We start from the raw sequence: 9,542 nt of genomic DNA, 5'->3' as shown, positions 1-9,542 counted from the left end.
TGCCGCACTGGAGGACGCCGAGACATCCAGAGCAGTCAGCATGCCTCAATGCTGCCCTGTCTCGTGGCCTCGCCGCCCACATCGAACAAGGCTAGGGCGCACATCGCAACACACACAAGCACGGGTTCATCTGTTAAAGACGCTACACCTGTAACCTGAACGTATTCACAGCGCGAGTTGCCTCTCCGAAATATTTAGAGAGGCCACAGACTTTCCCTCCATTTTCAAATAAATATAAGTATTGTCAATCTTTCGCGGGGTGATTTAACCGATGTAGAGATTTCTTTAACACTTAAGTAAGGGTTTATATTCCGTTGTAGATTATGTAATATGTAGTTTTTTCCTTTAAATCGGCAAATTTTGACTGTTTAATATGTATTTCGTTGTTATTTAAATTAATAGTTATTGTTAACTTTAGACATGGTAATGACTAACGTAAGTTTTATTACACGCTTTATGTTAGCTTCACCTGTATGTTTGTTTGTATGTTTGTATGTTTGTAACCGACTCCTTTGGGTGCGATTTTGACCCACTTTAAACGGCCAGATTTCATTCAGACTTTGTAGATTTATAGAGGACCGATGACAATGCACTAATTTGATAAGACTATGTTAAGTTATATTTTATTTAGCTATTTGTGATGCTTCCAGTAGGGAAAACACCGCTGGTAGATTGCACTCACGCACAGGTGAGTGAGTTGCGGTGGTACACAGAGGCAACTCGGCGCGGCTCGTCTGCAGGCCGTGACGTCACTGTGCGGAGCGCGCGGCCGGAAGCTGGGCGATCCCGCGGGCGTCTCGCACTTCCTGTCCCACTTGGCGCCGCCCCGCAGCCGCGACCATACCACGACCATACCACGACCAGACCACGACCAGACTTCAACCAGACCACGACCAGACTACAACCAGACTACGACCAGACTACGACCAGACCACGACCAGACCCGGCTATATATATATATATATATATATATATATAAAATATGTGTGTGTAATTGCTGTATTATAAATTTAATTCTTCTTTCTGTGATTCGTGTGCTGTAAATAGATATATAGCCATAATAAATTTCCTTAACTAAAAATTAGCGGCAAGTAATTCTAGGGAAAAAAAATCTGATCTCTAATTTGTCTGCAATAAGGTATGTCTGAGCTAGCGCTAGTTCCCTTGTGATTGGCGGCCGTCTGCGAGAGAAGCCATCGCCCTGTTTGGCCGGGCCAGTCAGCACTGGATGACTGTGATTGGTGTGCTGACAGTAGACATGCACCTGATATAATTCACGATGCACAGACAATGCTACAAATGTTTTAACAAACAGCTGATCTGTACGTGTTTTCGCGAACCGTACACGACCCTGATCATCAGAGACCGGAAAAATTCGCGGATTCATTTCGTGATAGGCTTAAATTCAAACATGTGTACAATTCTGCTGGTTCTGCTATTGGCTCGCAGTTTAACTGGAGCTCTCTGGGCCAATGAGAGACCATCGACCAAAGAAGCGTCGTAATCACAAGCTACCCAGTGGAGACACCTCACAATTTAGTAACCAATGAACACGCGTGTTTACTTGAGAAGTGCAGAGGATAATGGAGGCTATCCTAGAGGTCATTGAATCCGCGAATTTTCCCGGTCCCTACTGATCATCATCGCTAGCGTCATGCAAGACTCCGAGAAACAGCGTTGCTGCGAAGTGATGACGGCGACACCTGAGGCATTACCGTCGTGCTGACGTGGGGCGTGGTGATCTTCCTGCCCGCCAACGAGATCTAGGACCCTGTGGCGCGCAAGTGCTCTCTGCCATAGAGGCAATACAGTACTAGTAGGGACCGGGAAAATTCGCGGATTCAATGACCTCTAGGATAGCCTCCATTATCCTCTGCACTTCTCAAGTAAACACGCGTGTTCATTGGGTACTAAATTGTGAGGCGTCTCCACTGGGTAGCTTGTGATTACGACGCTTCTTTGGTCGATGGTCTCTCATTGGCCCAGAGAGCTCCAGTTAAACTGCGAGCCAATAGCAGAACCAGCAGAATTATACACATGTTTGAATTTCAGCCTATCACGAAATGAATCCGCGAATTTTTCCGGTCTCTAAGTACTAGTTATAATAATAATAATAATTTATTTCCCATTGTTTTCACACCTTGTTAACAATATTCACTTAATTGACCAGGAAATTTAGCACTCACGAAAGCAAGCTTGTATGTGAGTGCATCTAGTCACTTCAAATTACATGCAGGTATTTTGACGATTGTAAACATTTGTAAATGTATAATGACTGAGAAATAAATATATAAAATGTAACCTAAGAAACTTTACATTAGTTATACAAAGATGAAAGTTAAAAAGAGCAATTTATTTAAATTCAATATTATGTATAAACAAAAAGCTTAAAAATTATACCATTGTTACATGAATAAATGAAAATATAATTAAATAAAAATTAGTATTTAAGTAAAGTACAGGTACAAAATTATAATAATATATAAAACTTACTTAAATACCAAAGCCATCTCTTCATCAGTTAAATTATGTAGCTAAATATTAACATATTTTTTTCATTTGAAAATAATTTTTAGTTTTTAGTTTTCCAGGAAGAATAACAACAATTTTTGGAAGCAAAAATTCTAAAGATCTCTGAGATATTGTTTAGAGTGGACACTCAATGCTATTGAATCCTCGCGTTTTAGGTAGTTTCCGAAGAAAGATTACCGGTGCCACAGACCAAGGATTGCAGAAGTAAACAGAAATTTTAACTCCCAGGTTGAACATAATTCCTTACTTTTTTTTCTTTTGAACGGTCACTAACGATTCTATAACTACCAACCATACAGCATAAAACAAACAATAAAAATAGTTTTGTCCCGGACGATATAATGATATAGACTGTCTCCGAATTCTTCGGGTTCAGCATCTAGGGCCCTATAACACATTTAGGCCTATACATTTTAATAAAATATCGTTTAACTTGTACTTTCGTGTCTTGACAAAAAAAATTAAGGATTTTATAAGATTCGGTAGGTGGCGTTCTTTGATTACTTAGAAGAATGTTAGGTTAACCTAGTTGTTTCACAATATTTCACTATTTTTAGCTCGTAAAATTGAGATATTAATTTACATAAATGCAAATCCGAAGCAACACATACAAACTTACTTTATTGAAAGTGGTTGGTATACATACCTCAAATACGCAGAGTAGGAATGTACTATTAACTAAGGCCTTAAAGAAAGATTTGATACATTCAAACACGCAAAAATTAAAATAAATGTTGGTATTTAAACACAAATGTTTACCGAGGTCTTTCAATTCATTTACATTAAGGCGCTACACATTATTAATATTGTTATGATTCAGGCATATGCAAAACACAACGATCTTTTGACGAGCGCGATTCAAAAAACTCAAGGACACCAACCTGAATGTGCAACATTTGTTGATTCACGTTATCTAAACAAAATTGTTAAATTTTTCTGTCAAAATTTAAATGTTGTTCAAGTTAAAAATAATTATATTAAGAAAGTAAATTGAAAGTTTGTTCACAAGTCATATTTTTCAAAATTACTTATAATCTAGCTCCGAATGTAACATTCTGATATTGGTACACTGTACAGTAATCGCAGCATAGTTCCTTTCTTGTGACGGGAAGCCTTCTTTTCACAGACGAGAGAGCCAAACGTCCGATCGTCCATCTTCGGTTTTTTTTGTTCATTGTAAAATGATAGGTAAGCTACATTATCAATACTTTCAAACATTGTGGACGGTTGATTTGGTTAAGATAGCTACATTAAAGATACTGTGAAATCATGTAAACGGTTTCCTAGCCCTGGATAGCTTACATATTAAAAAGTTATTTGCTCAGCAACCATAAAATGGTTTTTACAGTATTTTTAATGTAGCTACACTTACCTAATATAACCAACCATCCACAATGTTTTAAAGTATTTATAATGTAGCTAACCTATCCTAATCGACCGCAAAATTTAATGCCACACCGGTTTATACAATGAGACAGAACGGGGGAAAAAAAAGCGAGCGTGAACTTCGGGGAACTTCGGGTGTGGCTCTCTCGTCTGTGAGATGAAGGTGACAGCCCTGCCGCAGGTCGGTCGTCGCACGACAGTGGCGCGCCTGACGGCCACTCGACGAAGCAGCGCAGAGGGCCAGGGGGCAGGGGCAGCCTACAGTGACGTGATTGACGAGACGTGTTCACGCGCGCGTCTCAATGAGCGGGCGGGAGAGCAACTGGCGCTTCGCGCACTTCACGTCGCGCCGAATCGTAAACGCGGCGGTCGCGGAAGCCGTAACGAGCGCCCGTGCGTGAGAGAGAGAGAGACGCCCTGTTACAACTCGTGACTTGACTCCTCGTTTACAGACGCGCGCGTTTCAGCCGGTCCTCGGGCGTGTCCCGTCCCAGAACAAGTGAACGAGCACAGAAGCAAAGCAGCGTGGCGATTGGAGACCTCTCGTGTGAATAGTGATAACTAGGGACCGGAAAAATTCGCGGATATAATGACCTCTAGGATAGCCTCCATTATCCTCTGCATTTCTCGAGTAAACACGCGTGTTCATTGGTTACTAAATTGTGAGTCGTCTTCACTGGGTAGCTTGTGATTCGACGCTTCTTTGGTCGATAGTCTCTCATTGGCCCAGAGAGCTCCAGTTAAACTGCGAGCCAATAGCAGAACCAGCAGAATTGTACACATGTTTGAATTTCAGCCTACCACGAAATGAATCCGCGAATTTTTCCGGTCCCTATATTTATAACTGTGAATACGAAGTACTTGACAATTTTTTTTTTTAAATAAGAAAGCATAACAAGTCTGGAAAATAAAGACAAATGTAATGGTGATAAGATAATAAACATTTGACATTAGGTACACGCATCAGACCTTTGATTAAGTTTATTAGGAAGAACAAGAAGTTGAGGCACATCGCTTCAATGACTGATCATGGTAACGAGTTTACCTAATGAAGAGAGCTGTAACAATGACGGCATGAAACGAAGGAAATTATAACCAGACCATCTACTATTCAGAACATTAACTAAGAAGAGAGAGGAGATTCAAAAGAAATAATTTTTAGTAGACGTGGAGAGAAAGTTGGTTGTAACTGAACAAATGAAAAATAAAATCTCGAGAAATATAAGTTAAAGACGATTAGAACAAGTGATAAGAGCATCATAAACACGAGAGTTGAAGCATATATTTTTTGACATGATAAACGAAGAAGAGAGAAGAGATCAGTAAGAACTAAAGCTAGAAGACTGGTGGCTAAAAAAAATAAATATTGAAGATGGAGAGATGAAGATTAAGAATATCATAGTTCGGAATAAATGAACAGAAGTCAATGGACAATACATAGAAGATCGAAGGCAACATTTAAAAAAAGTTTAAAGAATTGAAAAAACAGTAAAGAAAAGAATACAAGAAAAAAGAATATAAGGATAGTAACCAACTGTACAGAGACAAACAAGATCAGGAAGAAAAAGATGGTGATGAACATATAAAGTTGAAGAGACAGAAACAGAAGATACAAGCATAGTACGATCAAGTGCAAATAATCGTTGGGCAATACGACGAGCAAAGAAAATTACCGTATTAAATAGTTTATTATTAAGTAAATTAATAAAATAACCTCAGCCCACTACCGGAAAACGAATTATTATTAAGAATGAATAAGGAACCGATTGTAAAAAATAAAAGAACACAGATATAAATAAGTTTAAACTCCAAGTAAATCCATCTTAGGGTTTGGATCTAGGATAAAAATTAAGGTATAGTATGTATATATAGATTGGAATATCCGTGGAAACGTAGAGCCACTTCTGAGCGCGAAATACGGTAAATAAAAGTCAGAGTCGCTGTGACTTCAGACGCTGGTCCGAGTCGACGAGAACTCTGATCGGTCTCGGCCGCTGCCAAAGAGACACGGCGGCCGTGTGCCAAGGAGGAGGGAGTGCCAAGGAGGAGGGGATGCCAAGGAGGAGGGAATTCTCCCAGCGCTGGTCAGTTCGTATCCCAGTTTTGGAATTGGTTGAGTTTTGCTCCATGACTACCGTGAATTGTCCGTAATTTTTTTTTTGACGAGACAGCATCTAATAAATCGATGAACGTCGGCTGCACGCACAAAAAGTGTCCCGTTACGCACATTGTCCAGGTTCGCTTCGCTGTGTCCCGTTACGCTCATTTTATATTGCTCTTTGAAAACCTGAACCTCCTAGCATTGCGACCGAGTCCGTGGCGTAATTATGTTTTCATGCATTTCAATGTAACATTTTCATTGCTCTTTGCTAACCCGTTCCTCCTAGCATTGCTGCAGAGTCCGTGGCGCAAATATATGATTGACGTGACAACGTCTAATAAATCGATGAACGCCGGCTGCACGCACGAAAAAGTGTTCCACTACGGATGTCCCACTACGGATGTGTTCTGTTTGCTCATTGTACGCATGCGTGGCATCTCTCTTCATGCTCATTGCAGGCCCTACGCATGCGTGGCATCTCTCTTCCACTCGATTGGAACGACCATCGATTTGACTTTTCAATCATATTTTCGTCGTTTGAATTATTAATATTATGTAATTTAACGATTGTCCACCGATTTTCAGCACAATCGGTACAGCTATTTAAAAGTAATGTTGAATATTCAAATACGTTTTGAACCAACAATGGTGTTTTACAGTTACACATAATAATTCAAATTACAACCGGGATCTTTTGCACAATGTTTTAAAAAATATTGTAACACATTATAAATAAGTTTGGTGTATTTGAGATGCGTATTTATTATAAAATCGAGTTATAAAAACGAAATAATATTATTCCCCTACCGTGAACAAAATTTTTTAAATGTATATATATAACATCTGAAACTATTATTTATAGAATATGGCCTCGTGGGTGAGCGATCAGCGGCGCTAACTTGTCAGTGTAAGGATATCGGTTCAAATCCCGGCAGGTGCGGAATTTTTTTTTGTACTTGTAAAAATAAATACGGCGCACGTAACATTTCAAAAGTAATAAATATATTTGAATAATGAATGCAAATAAAAGTAAATTTATTAATTAAATTGTACATTTCATTTCATTCCTTTGTATCCATACAAAATAGTGATAATTCAATAAAAATGATTCAATTTTATTCATAAAAGTATGCATAGGTAGATTTTATCATACAAAAGATAGAAAAATAAAAAAAAAATTCTTCCTCAAAGAATATAATATTTTTAATGCCTAAATGGTTTGGTTGCAAAAACTTATTACGGCTCAGTCTCAGGCCGAATATGATATTTCCTTTTCTTCTGGATCAATCATTTCATCAATGTTTTGTTATGACGTTGTCACGTTAAACTATCGTTCGTAAACCGACTTTACAGACAACCAATTTTTTTTTGACTGCATTTTGGTGTTGGGTAAGCCATTTTCCTTCACATTATCCTTGAAACACTCCCATTCGTTTCCTACTTTTCCTATCATCGTCCTATCCTTAACAGAATAACACAGATTGGAAGAAGTTAAATAGTAAACATGTATAAAAGTTATAGTTGATAAATCTCTTCGTTAAAGTAATAAACATATTTGAATTAATGAGTGCAAATAAAAGTAGATTTATCAATTAAATTGGAGATTTCATTTCACTCCTTCTTTGTATTCATACAAAATAGTGATAATTCAATAAAAATTATTCAATTTTATTCATAAAAGTATGCAATAATTTCATCAATGTTTTGTTATTACGTTGTCACGTTAAACTTTCGTCCGTAAACCGACTTAACAAACAACCAATTTTTTCAAAAGCTTTTTTTTATGCTTGGTCTCACACGCCGAGTTCTTCATGTCAGTTCTGTTTGTTTTTTAATTACTATTAAATGATTTTCCTGGTAATTCATCATTACAGCTCTCTTGCGTTTCTTGTTTCGTCTCAAATTCTTTCAACAGATATTTACTAAAAATTATATAACTACCAATGCCCGACATGGGTTGCTATGCCTCTTTCAATTTGTTTGAAGTAGGTACACATATAAAAAGCATACCTCTTTATCTCTATATATGTCCCTCTAAAAATTTCACTATATTCCTCACTATATGAAACTCTCTTATCATCTCTCTATATCTATATAAATCCATACCATTATACCTCTCTGTGTATCTACTTTTCTATCTATCTGCAGTCGCCATGAATTACAACTACGCACTCATAGTGAACGCCAATAAATTTAAAATTTTATAAAATTTTTAAAAATATTTTTGTAGGTCCAGGACTGACATTTTGTAAACTTTTCAAACTATTTGCAGAATCTTTTTTTTTTAAATCAACAGGTATTAAATCAACAAGCAAGTATTGAAGTAGCTTGGCTTCTGGGTTGTAGCCGTGTCCTTGGGAAAGAATCTACCGACGTTTCGGTAGACATTACAGTCGCCATCATCAGGGAGCAGTTATCTACTGATGATGGCGACTGCAATGTTCGACCGAAACGTCGGTGAATTATTTGCCAAGGACAACACGGCTACAACCCAGAAGCCAAGCTACTTGAGACAATGGCCGTGAAAAGCCTGCAAACATTATGAAGCAAGTATTGTAGTTTTACAAATTATGGATAGGGAGCGAAAAAATTCGCGTTTTCAATGACCTCTAGGATAGACTCTATTACGATCCTCTATGTACTTGTGAAGATTACACCTGCTGATTGGCTACCGACTCGTGACACGTGTTAAATGGGAAGCTTGTGATTCCATACTTCTTTCGTCGAACGTTTTTCATTGGTCCAGAGTCCTTCAGATAAACTGTGGCCCGATCACGGAAGCAGCAAAAAAAAAGGGCAAATGCATTTGTATTCTAGCCTGTCGCGAAATGAACCCGCGAATTTTTCATGTCTCTAATTATAGATAAACGTGAAGCAGCAGCATTAAATTTTGTACGCACCACAAAAATACGTTAGGAAAAATTAATTGTGACATCGCCTGGCTAGCTCAACTAGCTTACGAAATGATTGCGAGCGGTTACAACGGTTTTGCCGCTGATCGGGAGAAGTTCCAGCAGTTCCCGGGTGTGGACCGCACGAGGGAGGGAGGAAGGGAGGGGGATTGCATGCACCCTCAAGGATCCCCCCCCCCCCGGCCATGCAGTTGGCAGCCGCGGGCCCCGGCGGCCGCGAGGTTGTTAATATTCCGGGCGGCGCGGCGCGGCGCGTGGGAACCCGGGCTGGAGACTCGGACGCACGAGCAGACGGGTAACGATTCACCGGCGCGAGGTGCGACCCCGGCCTGCTCGCGGGGCTGGGCGGAGCCTGATGCCTAGAGTCGGGTCGTCACCACAACGCCGAAATACCATAACGCCGAATGTCAAAATTGACCACAACGCCGAAATACCATAACGCCGAATGTCAAAATTGCCCACAATGCCGAAATACCATAACGCCGAATGTCAAAATTGACCACAACGCCGAAATACCATAACGCCGAATATAAAAATTGACAACAACGCCGAAATACCATAACGACGAATGTCAAAATTGACCACAACGCCGAAATACCATAACGCCGAAT

The sequence above is a fragment of the Bacillus rossius genome (assembly GCF_032445375.1).
Source record: "Bacillus rossius redtenbacheri isolate Brsri chromosome 9 unlocalized genomic scaffold, Brsri_v3 Brsri_v3_scf9_2, whole genome shotgun sequence".
NCBI classification, from domain to species: domain Eukaryota; kingdom Metazoa; phylum Arthropoda; class Insecta; order Phasmatodea; family Bacillidae; genus Bacillus; species Bacillus rossius.
The sequence above is the reverse complement of the archived record's forward strand: the minus strand, read 5'-3'. Positions refer to the sequence as shown.